This window comes from Culex quinquefasciatus, chromosome 2 (genome assembly GCF_015732765.1).
Source record: "Culex quinquefasciatus strain JHB chromosome 2, VPISU_Cqui_1.0_pri_paternal, whole genome shotgun sequence".
NCBI classification, from domain to species: domain Eukaryota; kingdom Metazoa; phylum Arthropoda; class Insecta; order Diptera; family Culicidae; genus Culex; species Culex quinquefasciatus.
The window spans coordinates 196,485,254-196,504,024 of record NC_051862.1 but is presented as its reverse complement, the minus strand read 5'-3'; the positions used below and the strand labels follow the sequence as shown (position 1 = coordinate 196,504,024).

The 18,771-nt window shown below is 33.9% G+C and overlaps 1 protein-coding gene across 5 annotated transcripts in view; it reads left to right on the top strand.

Moving 5' to 3' along the window:
• The window catches only part of LOC6039116 (insulin-like growth factor-binding protein complex acid labile subunit), a 470,604-nt gene that overhangs the window by 215,145 nt on the left and 236,688 nt on the right, over positions 1–18,771 (top strand). The window contains exon 1 of one of the 5 annotated variants that reach the window (XM_038251243.1): positions 13,289–14,379. The exons of the other annotated variants lie outside the window; for them this stretch is intronic. The gene's annotated coding sequence lies outside the window, so the exon portion shown is untranslated. Of the gene's footprint in view, positions 1–13,288; positions 14,380–18,771 lie in introns of those variants that run through there. 5 annotated transcript variants of the gene reach the window in all.

Below are 18,771 nucleotides of genomic sequence, written 5' to 3'. Positions count from 1 at the left end.
CTATCAAAGTCACCCCAGTTTACGGTACTCGATGTTTTATGTTTTTTGAGTCAATTCGGGAGCAAATGACCCATAGGGCTAAAGCTTCCCTAACAAAATCAACAACAACATGGAGCTAATTGTAACTGTGTGCCTCTTGGGTGAACAGGGACACATGAGTTCTATCACAAATTTTGATTCAGTCATATTTTTTTAGTGAGAGTGAGAACATGTTTTGGTTTTAGTTATATTAGACAGAGAATCTCAAAATAAGTAGCATATCTGAAAAAAAAACTCCTAGGATTTTTTGAACCTCAATTTATAATATGTACGACAAAATATGTGCACATCAATGAAATTTAGCTTCGGGAACATGTTGTGTATCAATAGGAGACCATATTTGCTTAACTTTGAGTCATAATTTCATTTGATTTCTTGATTTTTGTCGTGGGCGAAAACTGGTTCCAAGGGTGGGCGAAAATTGGATTTAGGGGGGCGAAAATAGGCTCTTCAGAGCACTTTATAAAAACGCAAAATTTTATAAAAAATGAACACGTAAATGATAAAAACCTTGTGGAAACTTAAAATCAAATAGTTTATCAACGTTCTACAACAAATAGAACCAAAAACCATAATTTGCCATCAAATTCTCATCAAATTTCCAAGATTGCCTCTATAAAGTGGGCGATTTCTGGGTCCTCTACCCTATCAGTACATTAACATTTTTTTAAGTTTTCACTTGCAAGAAAGCATTTTAATATGATTCACTGTATTATTTAAAGTTATTTTATTCTCTTAAAATGATCCAAATTTTAGCTAAAATCCTATTTTTCTAAGGGTCAGGAAAAGGTTCAAGTAAAGTAAAAAATGGCATGTAATTTACATTGAGAATCAAACTGCAAACTGATGAACAAATTTATTAGATTTAACAAGTTAATATAAATTTGTAAATTTGCTAAAACATTCTCGAAATGGTGCGTTAAAACAAGTATGTGTCTCAAGATTTGTGTCTAAATCTCTTTTAAAGGCATTTTTTTGTTTTGTTTTGAACTTCAATTATTATTTTTCCAAAAGTAAAACAGCAAAAACAAATTTTACCTAAATTGAATAAATTGACAAATTTGTAAGTCTTAAAGATTTTGTAACAATACAAAATATAAGAATTTAGCTATCTGAGCAATTCCAGCCCAAAACAGGAATTTAATGAAACTTTGTAGACTTGTTAGCTTACGCTTATGTAAGCCATTTTTGTGTTTATGGAGCCACTCGATTATAACATTTGAGAAGAGCGTAAGTGTTTTCAATATTTTTGCAATTCGGAATTTAAAAAAATCTATGTCTCGAAGCCGTTGCATCGTATCAAAAAGTGGTCAGAGACAAACTTGTAGGAAATTTACGGCCCTTTCGATAAAAATACACAAAACACACCGCTTTCATGAGATTTTTTGATTTTTAAGTTGAACATACAAATTTGAAGGTGAGCCCACGATTTTTTTTTTCGATCAAATTGTTTGTGCAAATAGCCTAAAATGTTACAAAAAGACTGTCGAAAAATGCAGGATGGAGCAACTCACCTAAAAATACCCAAAAATCATTTACTGAAACTGATTTTTTTGAAAAGTGCTCTAAACGTGCTTTTAAGTTTTGAAAAACCGAATACGGTATATCTCCATATTGACCACTGTCCTAAGTCCAATCTTTATGAAGTTACAGTGGTTTTCAAAATTAAAATATTAAAAAAATGGTTTTTTGTTGGTTTTTTTAATTTTCTATGTGACAGACTTGATTGTTCAGACTCGTAAATATTTTTACCGGAAAGCTTGTTCAATTTTCCAAAAGATTGTCTTTGACCACTTATCAAAATAACTCGTTTTTTTTTGATGATATAAGCTTATTTACTATCCAGGCTACTACACTGAAAAAAATATTCAGTTTTCAGTTATGAGTAATGCAATTAGCTTATATCTGCGAGTCCACACTTCCAATTGAAATGTGGTCTAAGTCAATCTTATGGGAAATTGGACGAGCTTTCCGGTAAAAATGTTTACGAAACTGAAAAATCAAGTCTGTCACATAGAAATTGTCAAAAACCATCAAAAAAACATTTTTTTCAACATTTTGCCTTCCTCACTGAGGTAAGGCTATAATCCTGCTCTAAAAATGAACTTCGTATAAAAACGTCGTAGACCCACCTTCATGTATACATATCGACTCAGAATCGAAAACTGAACAAATGTCTGTGTGTATGTGTGTGTGTATGTATGTGACCAACAAACTAGCTCATGTTTCTCGGCACTGGCTGAACCGATTTGACCCGAACTTGATGCATTCGACTTGGTTTAGGGTCCCATAGATCGAGTTTTATACAGATTGAAGTTTCGATAAGTAGTTCAAAAGTTATGTATAAAAATGTGTTTTCACATATATTTGGATCTCATTTAAATGTATGTAAACTATGTCCGGGTCCATCATCCGACCCATCGTTGGTTAGGTTATCAAAAGACCTTTCCAACGAGTCCAAAACATTGAAGATCTGGCAACCCTGTCTCGAGATATGGCCCCTTAAGTGATATTGATGTACTTTTTTGAAGCCGGATCTCACTTAAATGTATGTAAACTATGTCCGGATCCACCATCTGACCTATTGTTGGTTAGGTTATCAAAAGACCTTTCCAACGAGTCTAAAACATTGAAGATCTGGCAACCCTGTCTCGAGATATGGCCACTTAAGTGATATTGATGTACTTTTTTGAAGCCAGATCTCACTTAAATGTATGTAAACTATGTCCGGATCCATCATCTGACCTATTGTTGGTTAGGTTATCAAAAGACCTTTCCAACGAGTCCAAAATATTGAAGATCTGGCAACCCTGTCTCGAGATATGGCCCCTTAAGTGATATTGATGTACTTTTTTGAAGCCGGATCTCACTTAAATGTATGTAAACTATGTCCAGATCCATCATCCGACCTATTGTTGGTTAGGTTATCAAAATACCTTTCCAACGAGTGTAAAACATTGAAGATCTGGCAACCCTGTCTCGAGATATGGCCCCTTAAGTGATATTGATGTACTTTTTTGAAGCTGGATCTCACATAAATGTATGTAAACTATGTCCGGCTCCACTATCCGACCCGACGTTGGTTAGGTTATCAAAATACCTTTCCAACGAGTCTAAAACATTGAAGATCTGGCAACCCTGTCTCGAGATATGGCCCCTTAAGTGATATTGATGTACTTTTTTGAAGCCGGATCTCACTTAAATGTATGTAAACTATGTCCAGATCCATCATCCGACCTATTGTTGGTTAGGTTATCAAAATACCTTTCCAACGAGTGTAAAACATTGAAGATCTGGCAACCCTGTCTCGAGATATGGCCCCTTAAGTGATATTGATGTACTTTTTTGAAGCTGGATCTCACATAAATGTATGTAAACTATGTCCGGCTCCACTATCCGACCCGACGTTGATTAGGTTATCAAAATACCTTTCCAACGAGTCTAAAACATTGAAGATCTGGCCACCCTGTCTCGAGATATGGCCACTTAAGTGATATTGATGTACTTTTTTGAAGCCAGATCTCACTTAAATGTATGTAAACTATGTCCGGATCCATCATCTGACCTATTGTTGGTTAGGTTATCAAAAGACCTTTCCAACGAGTCCAAAATATTGAAGATCTGGCAACCCTGTCTCGAGATATGGCCCCTTAAGTGATATTGATGTACTTTTTTGAAGCCGGATCTCACTTAAATGTATGTAAACTATGTCCAGATCCATCATCCGACCTATTGTTGGTTAGGTTATCAAAAGACCTTTCCAACGAGTCTAAAACATTGAAGATCTGGCAACCCTGTCTCGAGATATGGCCACTTAAGTGATATCGATGTACTTTTTGGAAGCCGGATCTAAAAAATAGATGAAACTTGTTGTGAGGAAGGCTCCAACCACATAGGTGGATTAAGTTAGTTTTTATTTTGAAAACCGCTGTAACTTCACAAGGATTGGTCTTAGGACAGTGTTCAATATGGAGACTTTTATGTAAAATTATCTAGGGAATCGATTCCCACTATTTTTTTTTGAAAATTTGAACGTTTAGAGCACTTAAAAAAATAGTTTTAGTAAATGGATTACTCCATCCTGCATTTTTCGTGAGTCTTTTTGTAACATCTTAGGCGATTTTCACAAAAATTTTGAACGAAAAACAAATCGTGGGCTAACCTTCAAATTTCACTTTTAAATTTAAAAATCAAAAAATCTCATGAAAGTGGCGTGCTTTTTTCTTTCAGCGATTTTTTTTCGGAAAGCCCACAAAATTTCCTACAAGTTTGTCTCTTACCACTTTTTGATACGATGCAACGGCTTTGAGATATGGAAAATTTTAAATTAAGAATTACAAAAATATCTAAAACACTTACGCCCTTCTAAAATGTCATTATCGAGCGAAACTGGCTTCATATACACAAAAATAGCTTACGTAAGCGTTAGATAACAAGTCGACAAGGTTTCATTGAAATCGGAGAGGGTCCGGTACAACCGATTCCCTATTTGGTGTGGGATTGCTGTTCTTTAAAAAATGGTTATCAAAGAACCAACTCTTGATAATCTGATCAAATGAGAATGTAAACAAAAGTTAAAAAAAATCCCTGTATGCAATTTGTTAACTTTGTAATAATATGCTTTGAATAATAATAAATTGTAAGAATTTTGTGGTTTTGTTGTAGTTTGGTTGAGCGTCTTAGCAAAATGTATTCCTGTGAATTCAAAGAGACGAGTTGTTCTTTTCAATTTCGCCTTTTATAAGCTTGAATTTAGTCAAATCATAAACTTTCAAATTGCAATTGCAATTATAGTTTTATTGAAACAACATCTTGCTAAACTACACTGTATTACACTTTCAAAAGCCATGCTACAGAAAACTTTCAACTTTAATACTTTACCACTTTGACTTTATTTTCGTCGCAAATTAGTCACTTGGAAAGGCAAAATTCCCCCAAGATCGTGCAAGAGTCGCAACTAATGCGAAAAACAAACAGCATTTCCATTACCAGGAAAAACAGGGTCGGTTTCCTCTCCAACTGCCCTCGCGTCACCAGCACATGTAAAAAGACAGTTTTTACCCCCCTGGCTCTGACGATTTGTGAGTATGTTTGCAGGAAGGTTTGTTTTTTGTGCACATTTTATCTATTAGTCTAGTCCTACTGCATGAAGCTAGTCTGGCTTTGCTGGAAATGGGTTTTCTCTTTCGTTTTTTTTTTGTATTTGTTGCGTTGAGGCGCGTATCCTTTCAACTGGGTTCGCGAGAATAGTTTTGCGACCTTGTTAACCCGTTGGATTTTGTGGTTAGGGGATGTTGCAATAACTTTATTGCTCTTAGTTTGTCTTAATATAAGATTTCATATTTTTTTCTATTATGTGCTTTTGTAAATATGACTTTAATGTACTTTTTTTTTCAAAGTCTTCTCAAACCAACTCAAATCTTCCTCTCCCCTAAAATCATCTCCAAAGCAATGTTGTTGCAACTGTAACTCCCCGAAAAAAACCCCAGCTTGAAAACCACTCTCGCCAATTTAAGTCTACGTTTCCTTCGACTCGGCAACGACGTCCTACCCAGTAAGGGAGGGGGAAGGAAATGCATCCCTCTTGGATGGTCGGAAAATCCTTCGGCTTTTAGCTTCTGTGCGACTCTTTTTTCTGCCAAACCGGAAAAGTCCAATCGAGTAGAGTGGAAAATGTTGCGTGTTACTTTTCCGACCCTGCTTCTTCCGGGTTTGCACAAACTCATCAACGCGAGTCAACACACATGAGACGAATTTTTTTGCTGCCAATTTCCGGTTGCCAAATGTTCGGATTTTGGTTTCCTGCAAACTTCGAAATTCAACGGAGAGAGCTTCCGAACGAATTAATCAGAGTTTAATCGAACGGATCTGACGTAATTTGAACCGGAATGTGGCAAGAAAACCGAGAACAGAATGATTGGGAAAAGGCACTTGATTACTTACTGTTGAGCTTCTTGATTAGTTCATTGAATAGAGATCAGTGTTAGTGAGGAATATGCTTTTGGGGTTAGTAATCTGGTGGAGCACTCGTGAACTGAGAAGTCACACGTCTTAATAAATTTGGGTTTGGTAATATTCTTTTGCTTAGAAATCGAAAATTTTGTCCAGAAACAAATTCTTAACCGGGACATTGAGTTCCTATATGTAATTGTGGGTACCCAGAATACGTTACCTACAGTGCTGTGAGAGTTGTCAAAGCTTGAAAAGTGTGAATATTGATGCGAATAACACAAACCGAACTTTAATACATCAGCTTGCTTCAGTTGCAACCTTTTTAAAAGCTCTGGACTAGGGTGTTCAAAAAAACACTTGATGTTGCGGAAACCAACAAGATTTCGACAGGTTTCTGCTTCAAGGACAATGGTTTCAAAATCGTTTACATCTGAGCAGTTCTCTATGAAATCGGTATATTTTAATTTAATTTTTCTAATTTTAAATTCGGCTGAAAGTTTTTTGCCTTCGGTATGCCCAAAGAAGCCGTTTTGCATCATTAGTTTTTCCTTATAATTTTCCATACAAATTTGGTAGCTGTCCATACAAAAATGATGTATGAAAATTCAAAAATCTGAATCTTTTAAAAGATTATTTTGATCGACTTGGTGTCTTCGGCAAAGTTGTAGGTATGGATAAGAATTACAATGAAAGAATAAATACACGATAAAAAAAATGACGAATTTTAATGCAACTTTTTGTCACTGAAACATGATTTGCAAAAAAACACTATTGTGATTTTTTTTATTTTTTGATATGTTTTAGGAGACATTAAAAGCCAAATTTTCAGAAATTTCCAGGTTGTGCAAAAAATCTTTGACCGAGTTATGAAAAAAAAAATCGAAATATTGGTCAACTTCATTTTTCGATGTAAAATTAAATTTGCAATCAAAAAGTACTTTTATGAAATTTTGATAAAGTCCTCCGTTTTCAAGTTAAAGCCATTTTAAGGTTACTTACTGGTCGCAAAAAAAATTCAACTTTATTTTTCTTTGTAAAATCGAATTTGCAATTAAAAAATACTTTAGAGAAAATTTTAATAAAATGCACCGTTTTCAAGTTTTAGCCATGTTTAGGTAACTTTTTTGAAAATAGTCATGTTTTTTTTTTAATTAGTGAACATGTTTGTCCATTTCTGAAAACTGAGAAAATTCTGTTTTGAACTTTGTTGATACGACCCTTAGTTGCTGAGCTATTTCCATGCAAGGGTTTAAAAAACAAGAAAATTGATGTTTTAATTCTTATCCAAACAACCCACCATTTTCTAATGTCGATATCTTAGCAACTAATGGTCCGATGTTCAATTTAAAATTTACAAACAATATTTTCAATTTTTTTAAACCAAGACTAACATTTCAAAAGATCAAAACATTCAATGTAACACCCACAGTACACGGAAAAACACGATTTATGTTCTTTTTTTTATTTTGTTTCAGGGGACTTAAAATTTATCTTATGCGCTAATGTTTAGGTTAGTGCAAAATCCGGAGATGATATTAATTTTATTTTTTCAAGGAAACACGAAAAGTTTGCCAAACAATCGTTCTTAAGAGTGGTTGAAGCTTCGACCATCATTCTCTAGGTCATAAGAAGCAATTTTTCATCATTGTTTTTTCATGTAAGTCTCCATACAAATGTCTGGTCATACAAAAGGGGTAAGTAAATTTATGAAATTCGATCTATTCAGAAAAAAAAACTCAAATCGATTAGGTGTCTTCAGCAAAGTTGTTGGTTATTGGTAGCACATTTCGGAAAAATAGGTACACGGAAATATTATGTCCATTTTATCACTCAACATTTTATCATTTATAGTTAAACTCCCAAAATATGTATTTTTTTCGAATAATTTTCGAGTATATCGAAAACCTTGACAAATAAAATATCAAAAACATTTTTTTGTAGCAAAATCAAATTGGCAATTGACAAGTTCTTAACAATATTTTTGATTAAATGTACTATTTTTGACTATTTTAAGATATATACCTAACGAGAGCGAATTACCCATAGGTAATTCTCTACCAACTCACACGAAATCGGGAAAAGTTGCCCCGACCCCTCTTCGATTTACGTGAAACTTTGTCCTAAGGGGTAACTTTTGTCCCTGATCACGAATCCGAGGTCCGTTTTTTGATAGCTCGTGACGGAGGGGCGGTACGACCCCTTCCATTTTTGAACATGCGCAAAAAGAGATGTTTTTCAAAAATTTGCAGCCTAAAACGGTGATGAGATGGAAATTTGGTGTCAAAGGGACTTTTATGTAAAATTAGACGCCCGATTTGATGGCGTACTCAGAATTCCGGAAAAACGTATTTTTCATCGAAAAAAACACTAAAAAAGTTTTAAAAATTCTCCCATTTTCCGTTACTCGACTGTAAAAAATTTTGGAACATGTCATTTTATGGGAAATTTAATGTACTTTTCGAATCTACATTGACCCAGAAGGGTCATTTTTCATTTAGAACAAAATTTTTCATTTTAAAATTTCGTGTTTTTTCTAACTTTGCAGGGTTATTTTTTAGAGTGTAACAATGTTCTACAAAGTTGTAGAGTAGACAATTACAAAAATTTTGATATATAGATATAAGGGGTTTGCTTATAAACATCACGAGTTATCGCGATTTTACGAAAAAAAGTTTTGAAAAAGTAACTTTTTGCGTTTCTCTTTGTTTCGTCGTCCATGTCTGTCGCGGGTGACCATGAACGGCCATGATCGATGACGACCAACTTTTTCAAAACTTTTTTTCGTAAAATCACGATAACTCATGATGTTTACAAGCAAACCCCTTATATCTATATATCAAAATTTTTGTAATTGTCTGCTCTACAACTTTGTAGAACATTGTTACACTCTAAAAAATAACCCTGAAAAGTTAGAAAAAACACGAAATTTTAAAATGAAAAATTTTGTTCAAAATGAAAAAATGACCCTTCTGGGTCAATGTAGATTCGAAAAGTTCATTAAATTTCCCATAAAATGACATGTTCCAAAAAATTTTACAGTCGAGTAACGGAAAATGGGAGAATTTTTAAAACTTTCTTAGTGTTTTTTTCGATGAAAAATACGTTTTTTTCGCAATTCTGAGTACGCCATCAAATTGGGCGTCTAATTTTACATAAAAGTCCCTTTGACACCAAATTTCTATCTCATCACCGTTTCAGGCTGCAAATTATTGAAAAACACCTCTTTTTTCGCTTGTTCAAAAATTGAAGGGGTCGTATCGCCCCTCCGTCACGAGATATAAAAAAACGGACCTCGGATTCGTGATCAGGGACAAAAGTTACCCCTTAGGACAAAGTTTCACGCAAATCGAAGAGGGGTCGGGGCAACCGCTGTGTGAGTTGGCGGAGAATTACCCCCATAGGGTTAAAGGTTCACTGATAAAATCAACAACATCAACAAATTATAAATTTTCGAACTATATTCGTTTTTTTTTTGAAGAGCTGAAAAAAATTTCTACAAATGTCTCTCTGAGACTCTGAAAATCGCGTAATTAGTTTCTGAGATGCAGCCTCACAAAGAATTCAATTAGATAAAAATGAGTTTTTGCTGTAATTTTCAACTGACGATACTATCGTGGAAACTTTTAGTCTGATTGTGAAAATGAAATGAAATATCTGAGCTTTTAAAAATATAATTTCTGAATTTTTAAATCTAGCTTTACTTTTGAAAAGGTCCAAAAAATAACATTTTTCCTGATTCCATAGTGCAGACCAAATAAAAAATGAAATATTTTTATTTATTTGAATTCCTTGTGAGAATTAATCACAAAAGTAATAACTTGATTTTCGAAATTTCTGAGAGAACATTGTTATTATATCTTAAACTTTTTTAATAAATATTTTTCCAGAAAGTTTTTTTTTCAAGAAGTACCGTAAAATAGGGAGACTTTGATAGGTTAAATACGAACGGAATAGTATGAAATCGTAATGACCGTGGTAGAGAAGTGTTCAAAGTACTATTAGAAGAAGTTTTCATTAAATTTTGAAAAGCTTAAAAAGTTAGTTAACAATAGTTAAGGAAATGTGGATACATTATTTTAATATTCTCAAAGTTTCGTGATTTTCACAATAAGGCCGTTGCAAATATTTTTCAAAGTTTATGTCGCCCCCCTTCCAAATTGGTCCGAAAAATCAGGGGGCAAAAAAATATTTTTTTCGAAAATCTTCAAAATTCAAATGAAAATAGAAGTCGAATCAACTTAAAACAATCTAAAACGCATTTTTATGCATTTATAATCACATTTAGCATAATTGGGCTGGATTAGAAGTATTTTGAATTTTTAGGAAATTCCTATGTACGGCACCGCAAAAACTTTTTTTTTGCAAAAAATAAATTTTCGTCAATAATAGAAAAACAACTGGGCAGGTGTAAAATGCATTTTTAAACACTTTGTTCATTAAATGTTGAAACCATGGCTCGTAAATTCAATGCTAAACTTTTTAATTTTTTTGCCCCACCCCCCGACTTTGGTCAGAGTCGAGGGACATAAACTTGAAATATTTGCAACGGCCTAAACATGATTTCAAATCGGAAAACGGAATGCATTTTTGGATTCTTTGGACAAGTCTTGAGAAAATCTTTTCCAGTAGGAAAATATTCCTTAAATAAATTGAAATCCTATTGATGTCACCCCAGTTTATGGTATTTTTAATATGCAAAAAAAAGGAAGGAGAATAAAAATTAAACCTGAAAGTGGTTATAACTTGAAAACGGTACATTTTATTTAAAAAGAAATGTACGCAGGAAACGTTCTTTTATTACGTAATGCAAAAATCAGATTTTTAAACCCATCACCCACTCATAACTAAATTTCCATACAAATTTTAAAATATTTGTAAAAAGCGTAACATGGCCTCCGACCCCCCCCCCCCCCCCTCCCACTTCTTTGTTACGTGATAAAAGAACGCTTGCTTATCAATTGCATCGATTGCAATTGCCTCACAAAAAAATATAATTCTAGTGATTTTTTGTGCTGGTTTTCGATATTTGCCAAAAACACGATTTTTTCAAAAAAAAAAAAAATATCTTCTAAACCATTATTGCACCGTCACGTACTTTGGCTCAGAAGATGCATGTTTGAGTATGTGGGGAACTTAACTTTTAATGGTAAAAAGTTAATTTAAAAAAAAACCGTTTTTTTTCAGTGGCATCCTATTAGTTTTCATTTTTTAACTCATGATCTCGTAGAAATTATAAGGTTAGAATTTAAACGTAAAAAACTAATCATTTGAGAAATTTTCTTTTATTATTATTATACAGCAATTCCATTTGAAAAGAGCCTAAACCAAAAAAAAAGTTCTCCGATCGGGCTCAAAATTTTTCTGGGGGTTCCTTGGCCAAAATAATTAGACCCGTATTTTTTTGTTTGGCCATTAGGGTGGCCTACATCGTGCTAGGGTGGTTCAAAAAATGGCAATTTTCGTCATTTTTCGCAAAAACCACTTTTTTCTAAAAATCATATCTCCGCGCCATTTCATCCGATTTTAGCTGTCTTAGACGCAAAAGAAAGGTGATGAGTTTGGCTATTTGGGAAAAATAGTAAAAAGTTCCAAAAATCTAGCTTAACTATTGAAAAAGTCGTATGAAAACTTAAAATGGCGTTTTGACCGTGTCTGGACCAAAGAGCCTATGTCTGAAAATATTTTTATCGGATTCCTCGGAAAATTTCACATAACATATCAAAAAATTGGCGATGTCGAACCGTACGTTTTGCAGATACGATTTTTTGAAAATAAAAACTGCGTTTTTTGACGCGCCACGCGCAAAAACGGGAAAATGACGAAATCGGCAAAAAATCAACTTTTTTCACTAAAACTGCGATAACTTTAAAATTTCAGCGATGACCTATACATGTCTGGGTACCAAAATTTTCGTAATTGAGAGACGCAACTTTTGGTACCATAACAAAAAAAAAAAAAAGAAAAAAGTGGTTTTTGCGAAAAATGACGAAAATTGCCATTTTTTGAACCACCCTAGCACGATGTAGGCCACCCTAATGGCCAAACAAAAAAATACGGGTCTAATTATTTTGGCCAAGGAACCCCCAGAAAAATTTTGAGCCCGATCGGAGAACTTTTTTTTTGGTTTAGGCTCTTTTCAAATGGAATTGCTGTATATTTACTTTGTAATGTCAAAATCTAGTCCAGCAATTTCAAATGTTCAAAATATGAAAATAACTACATTGTATTGAATTCAAATTAAATATTTATTGGAATCGAATATTGTATTTTAACCAACAAATCAACATGACATTTCATTTCAACATATTTATTTTGAAAATCGAAACCAGTGCTGCACAAAACCATCCCATTCAACCCACTAACCACCATCAATCTTCAACAAGTAGCTGCTAGGGCAAAGCGCATCCGACAGCTGGGATCCGATTTCCACCGGCGAGGAGCACATTCGATCAGCAGGTCGGGTAACGACGTGTCCCTCCAACAGCAGGACTCTTGGTGAATGCAACATTGATTCGAATAATCGAGGGCTAAAAAACACGCAGTCTGCTTTGAGGGGTAGCCATCCAAACCCATCATCGTCACTGCTGGAAAAAATCCATTCAAAATCCAAACGCAAACTAAGGGGTGATTTGGCAACTGGGGTTAAATGGCTCTTATGGAAGGTTTTTTTTTTCTATTTTGATCAATAATAATTGAATGTTTTTTTTGAATAATGCATTTTTTGGGTTCAATATCAAAAATTGTGAGTTTAAAAAACACTTTATCTGTCAAAAAATTATAAATCATAAAGAAAATGTTTACCCCATTTCACCCTTACACCCCTAAACCAAAAAACACACACAAACACTGCCCGCTCTCTCTTGGTTAGGAAACTGTGTTTACTTTTTAAATTAGGGGTTGAATCATCGCCGGTGCAAAAAATATCGAACGACGCATAAATTTATGCTACTGTGCCACCGCGCGACCAACGACCGACCCACTGCTGTCGGGGTGCGTTGTTTATGCTTTAATGCTGTGACTTACAGTTAAAAAAGAGCGGGAGAATAAAACTCGCTCTCAGTTCAAGAGACTTTGAGCGTGCGAATGAATTTCCACTCTCACAAGCTGAAATCGCTCTCTTTTCCAGAATTTTCACGTGCTCGGCACGTTCTGAACGCGCTTCGCGATGTTTTGCGATGTTTTTTTTTCTGTTTTCTCTCCGTGCATCCATTCTTCGTTCTGGAGAAGGGGTTCATTCCGGAGCGCGGTTCTCCCTCGAATAAAACAATCAGGTTGTGGACGCGTCGCGTCACGTCGCCCAAATCAGTTTATGCTCGGCAGCGATCGCAGCTGGATGCGTTTTTTGGGATTGGGGTTTTTTTCTCTCTCCGTGCGTGTCGTCGCGTGAATGTTTTTCTCCGTGCGTGATTGAGAGCTCGCGAAAATCGTGGAAGATTTTTTTTCTCCTCTCTGTTCGTAATCGAATTATGCCGAGGGGGTTGTGATGCGATTGTGGTTTGGGAAATAAAGGTGCGCTCTGTGAGTTTAAAGTTTTTGTTCGGAAAAGGGGACGGCGAGCAAAAGTGATTATTATTTTCGATTATACTGAAGTTGGCAGTGAACCGCGCCAGGATTAAAAATCGAAAGGAAGAGAGATTAATGCATGCTGTGAGGTTGATCCGGCAAAAAAGAGGGAAGAATTGCTGGCAATAAATCAGGATCAGCGGAGGCAAATCAACGGAACGGCTGGAGGACGACGACTTGAGTTTGAAGTGATTACTGGATTAACGGTGATTTGTTTTGGTTTCAACGAATAATGTAGTTTTGAAATGTTTGAAAAATGTTCAAACAAAAAAGGTGAGAAAAATATCTCAAAAGATTAAGAAAAGCAAAACAACAAAGTTAAAAGGAGAAGACAAAACAAAAATGTTACATTATATTCAATACAAAATTTGAAGATGGAAAAACAGAAAAGAAACAAAGTGTTCTAACGGAAAGGAAGTTGCACCGAAATTAAGACGCAATAAAAAAGGAAAATAAAAAGTAGCAGCAGCTGCGATGTAATTCGATAATTGCTGATCGGATTAAAGGGGAACCCCCTCTCTGGTGAATGAGTAAGAGAGTGAGAAGAAAATATCAAAACGATAAGGATAAAGGAAAGCATGAATGAGTGAAAGGGAGTGATGATCGCCACCGCCGCAAGGGGAAAGTGATTGAATATGAAATGTTACACCAGCACTGCTGAAAAGGAAGCAGCAGCAGCATAATACCGGTGCTGGACGATTTATGTGGGAGAATTTAGAACAAGTGATTTGTTTGGGTGGAATAGTGTAGGCGTGTATTGTTGTCATTATTGTGCGCCCCAGGAGCAGGGAGTTGGGGACCGCAGGCCGATTTATGTTTTACAAGGTATTTATTGCGTTTTAGTGTCATGACGGGATTTGTGTGTGGGAAGGTGATTTGTTTTGATGGGTGGGTGACATGTATGACAAATGCTCTAGTTATGCTGCAAGTGAGGAGCTTAGGCATTGTTGTAAACATTCTTAAAGGATGAGCTTTTTCTTTATTGATTTTTTTTTTTCAGTACCCAATAATAGGGACGTCATGTTTTTGATTGTATTCTATTTCAAAACAAAAATTTGTTTGAAAAACAAGCTTACACACTTACTTGTGAAAATCATTTTTGCTCCAGTGTCACCAATGTCCAGATTTTGATAGTCGGAGTGACTTTGATAGGATTGAGATTTTTCCGCAAAATGAAGAGCACAAATTTAATACGTACGGAATGGTAATCATAATGACCGTGGTAGAGAAGTGTTCAAAGTAACTTTTGATAAAATTTTGAAATGTTTAAAGAGTTAAAATGTTGATCAAAGGCATTATTTCAAACTTCACAAAATGGCATGATTTTCTCAAAGAACATGATTTTGATTCGGAAAACGGAATGCCTTTTCGGATTCTTTGAACAATTTCCACAAGGAGAAGGTAAGATAAGTTTGTAAATAGTAAATAATATGTGCTTTTGAATCATAATTAAAAAAGAATTCCAAATTTTAAGGCAATTTCAGTTAAATTTATTTCATGTAAATTGTGAAAATTTGTAAATCGGGCTTCGAATTCAGTTTGAAATGCAATATAAATCGATAATTAAAAAAAAACAGTTTTAACGAATTTCAGGAAAAATTCCGACTTTTTAACAGTTTAACTTTACATTGACATGTATTTTGTTAAAAAGCTTATAAGCTTAGTTAACTTAATATAAACAATGTTTTTGTTTTTGAAAACTATATAAGCAACCTTCGCGATGGTACATTTGACTTAAAAATAATGGTTGAACAACTTAAATCTGATTTCAACAAGAAAAATTATCACCCCGGAATTTAAACATAGAATTTTCAATGTAACAATTTTTTCCAAACAATATTGAAAAAAAAAATATTGAAAAAATGCATGGACTTTGTGTTGCCTGCCCCAGTAAACGTATTAAAAATAATAATTTGAAATAAAAACCCATATCAGTTGGAAAATGTTCCAAAAATAAGTTAATTTTTTTTTCAAAGTTAGTCCGGTTTACGGTACTCATTATTATCTCGCGATATCTTGAAAACTGTTGGTTAATTTTTAAACGTCAAACTGTTGTGATTTTTCTCTATTCAGCTGGAGTATCATTTTGAAATCAAGAAAAATATATTGAAAGCACTTGTACTGAAAATTTAAACACTATTTTAATTTTTTTTAATTAAATTTTCATTGACTTAAAAAGATAAACATGTCTTTGGGAAATTTATGCTAACAAGGCCATTAATAATGGATTGAAATTATTAAGCAAAATATATATTTGTAACAATTTGAGATGTATCCCTTGGTCATATTTTGTAAAAACAACCTTTTGCGAAACTTTTTATTGTTTTCAACTAATATAACTTCTGAATTTTGAAAGCAAGAGAAATGTTTTGATAACGCTGAAATCACTTCGAGTAAAACTATAAAATGTTGTTCTTTGATTTTAAATTTCGAGATAATTATTTTTATTGAAAAGGGCGAACATACAATCAAGTAACGGGAAATGGGAGAAAAATAAAACTTTTTTAGTGTTTTTTTTCGATGAAAAATACGTTTTTTTCTAAATTCTGAGTATGTCATCAAATTACATAAAAGTCCCCTGTAAATTTTTGCAACCTTCAAGCTTAGAAAAAAAACGTTATGTTCTAGCAATATTTTTATGAATTTTTTTCTTACTAGAAGCATTCCAATCATTTTTTTTTCATGTATCATTATTTTTTTATAATGGATCAGAATATTAGCAGAATATAAATTGCATATTAAACAAAAGTAGTTAAGTGGAAATAAATAGAAACAAATTTAATAAAACTGTCAAAAGATATTTATTGTGAGACTTATTTAAATAAACATGAGCAGTTAAAGGAAAATATATTAAAAATAAAAATTTCTGTGATTATAAAATCTTTCAAAACAAATTTTAAAAAATGTAAGTGTTGAAAATTATTCGATCTTTAGAAATCTTCAAATGAAATTTGCGTTCAAATAAAAATGGACTGCAAATGTGAATCACAACTCATTATAAAAATCAAACCTGCATTGTCTGTACTTTAGTTTATTTCGTAGTTTACACTTTAATTTGTTGTGAAAATTGCAATCTGTATGTAAACATCTAAATTTTTGATTTGTGCAATGAAACCAATAACATTTAAAATAAAAGTAGAGAGGAAGGGGGAGGGGGGTGGATTAAGTTCTTGAAAATAAGTCAAGGGGGGATGGAACGTAAAAGGTTGAGAAAAACTGCCTTTATTAAACATAACTGATAATTGAATGCGTTTTAGGCTTGGTCATATATTATTTAATGTTTTTATCTTTTGAATTTTTAAACATTTTCGGTTTTTTTTTTCGCTTAAGTTTTAGGCCGTTGCAAATATTTTTAAAAGTTTTTGTCCCTCGGCTCTGGCCGGAGTCGAGGGGGGGGGGGGCAAAAAAATAAAAAAATATAAATATTAAAATAACATGCCATAGTTTCAACATTTGCATGAAAAAAGTGTTTTAAAATGTATTTTACACTAGTTCAGTTGTTTTGCAAAAAAAGTTTTCAAAAAATGTAAAATTTGACGAAAACAAAAATTTTAGCGAAAAAAAAAATTTAGCGATAGTAGACATCGAAAGTTTCCAAAAATTCGAAAGATTTTTCAATCAACTCAAACATGCTTAAAATGATTCTAAACGCAGGGGAATTCATTTTAAATTGATTTTAACTAATTGCACTTAAATTTTCATAAAAATATTGAAGTTTTTTGAAAAAATATTTTTTTGCCCCCTGATTTTTCGGGCCAACATTGATGAGGGGGGGGGGGGGGAGGGGGGTACAATAACTTTAAATAAAATTTGTACCAGCCTTATTTTCGTTTGAAAAAAAAAAACAAAATATCAAAATTAAAAACATACACAAATAATGTTAAGTTTGAAGGATGAGCAGAGAGCTCTGTTGTACTTACAATAATCAGTTCTTGCCAAGGTTGATAAACAATATTACTTTTTCATAATTTCGCTGCCGGCCAGAGGGATTGGAAACATCTTCACTCATTTTCACTCTCGGTATGGAATCTGGTGATTTCAATCGGTATTTTTTTATTATATTTGCATTGAATTGCACTCAATAAATAGTCATTTAACAACACATTTCCTTTTCATGAACAAAGTCGTAATTTAGTTGAAAATTTTCGCACCTTCCGAACTAAATGACCAATAATTCAATATTTGATGCCTAAAATCGCTTGGATACAGAATCGTGGACTCTTGGTGGTTTGGGAATGGGTATGGGAAAAATCGAAAAAAATATGAAAAACTCGATTTTCTAACGGTTTTGCGCTACACACATTCAAATATTCCCAGAAATGAGATTCTCATTAGAAATTAAATGTTCTACAGCTTTGTTCACAGTACCATAGCTGTAAAACTTGATCGTATTTTTTTCCACAATCTTCAGGCTCAGGTTTCAATGAGTTAATCGTACCAAATTTCACTCAAAATTGATATAGATGTTTAAAATATCCTAAAAACCCGTTTTCCACTTGTGATGCTCGGGATAACTTTTTTTTATATTTTTTATGATTGATCATGAAAAAAAAGGTTCTTCAAGATCAGTTTTTCTGTAAGTATTACCTTTTTTACAAACAACTAGCATTTTTCATGTTTGGGAAAACTTAACATACAAATTGATTTCTTCTGATAAAGACACAAAAAATCATCGAAATGTTTAAAAAAGAGAAGTCGATTTGCACAATCGTTGATAATTTCTCCAAACTGACTCAATTCAACCCAACCCATTCAACTCAAATCTCTCTTCAAATGAGAGGAGCTCAATATCCGGGACAGAAACAAAAGCTCAACCCATCCCTATCAGCGCCGGCACGTGTTCCGATAATCTGTTCGTCGATTCCTTCCTCCTGAAAGTTGATCCCCCTCTCCAGCGTTGAGCTCAGCTTTGTGTCGCCAGCTGGACTGTCTGCTATTTAGCATTTTTAATTCCGCAGCCCCTTTCGGCGCGTGGTGCCATCATCACCCGGTCTCATGGCCAACTCCGGACGACACGGACTTTTCCAATTTCGGAACCGGTTTTCAGTTCACAGCAAACACAGAAAAAAGAAAGCAAAGACCATTTGAATGATTTCAATTTTCCCGAGCGTTACATTTGATCCTTCGGCGAAATGCGTTCGCTTTTCATGCTCAAAATGGTGGGAGATGGGAACGTGATTAAAAATTTGGGGAATTTTCGGCCCTGGGTTATCGCCG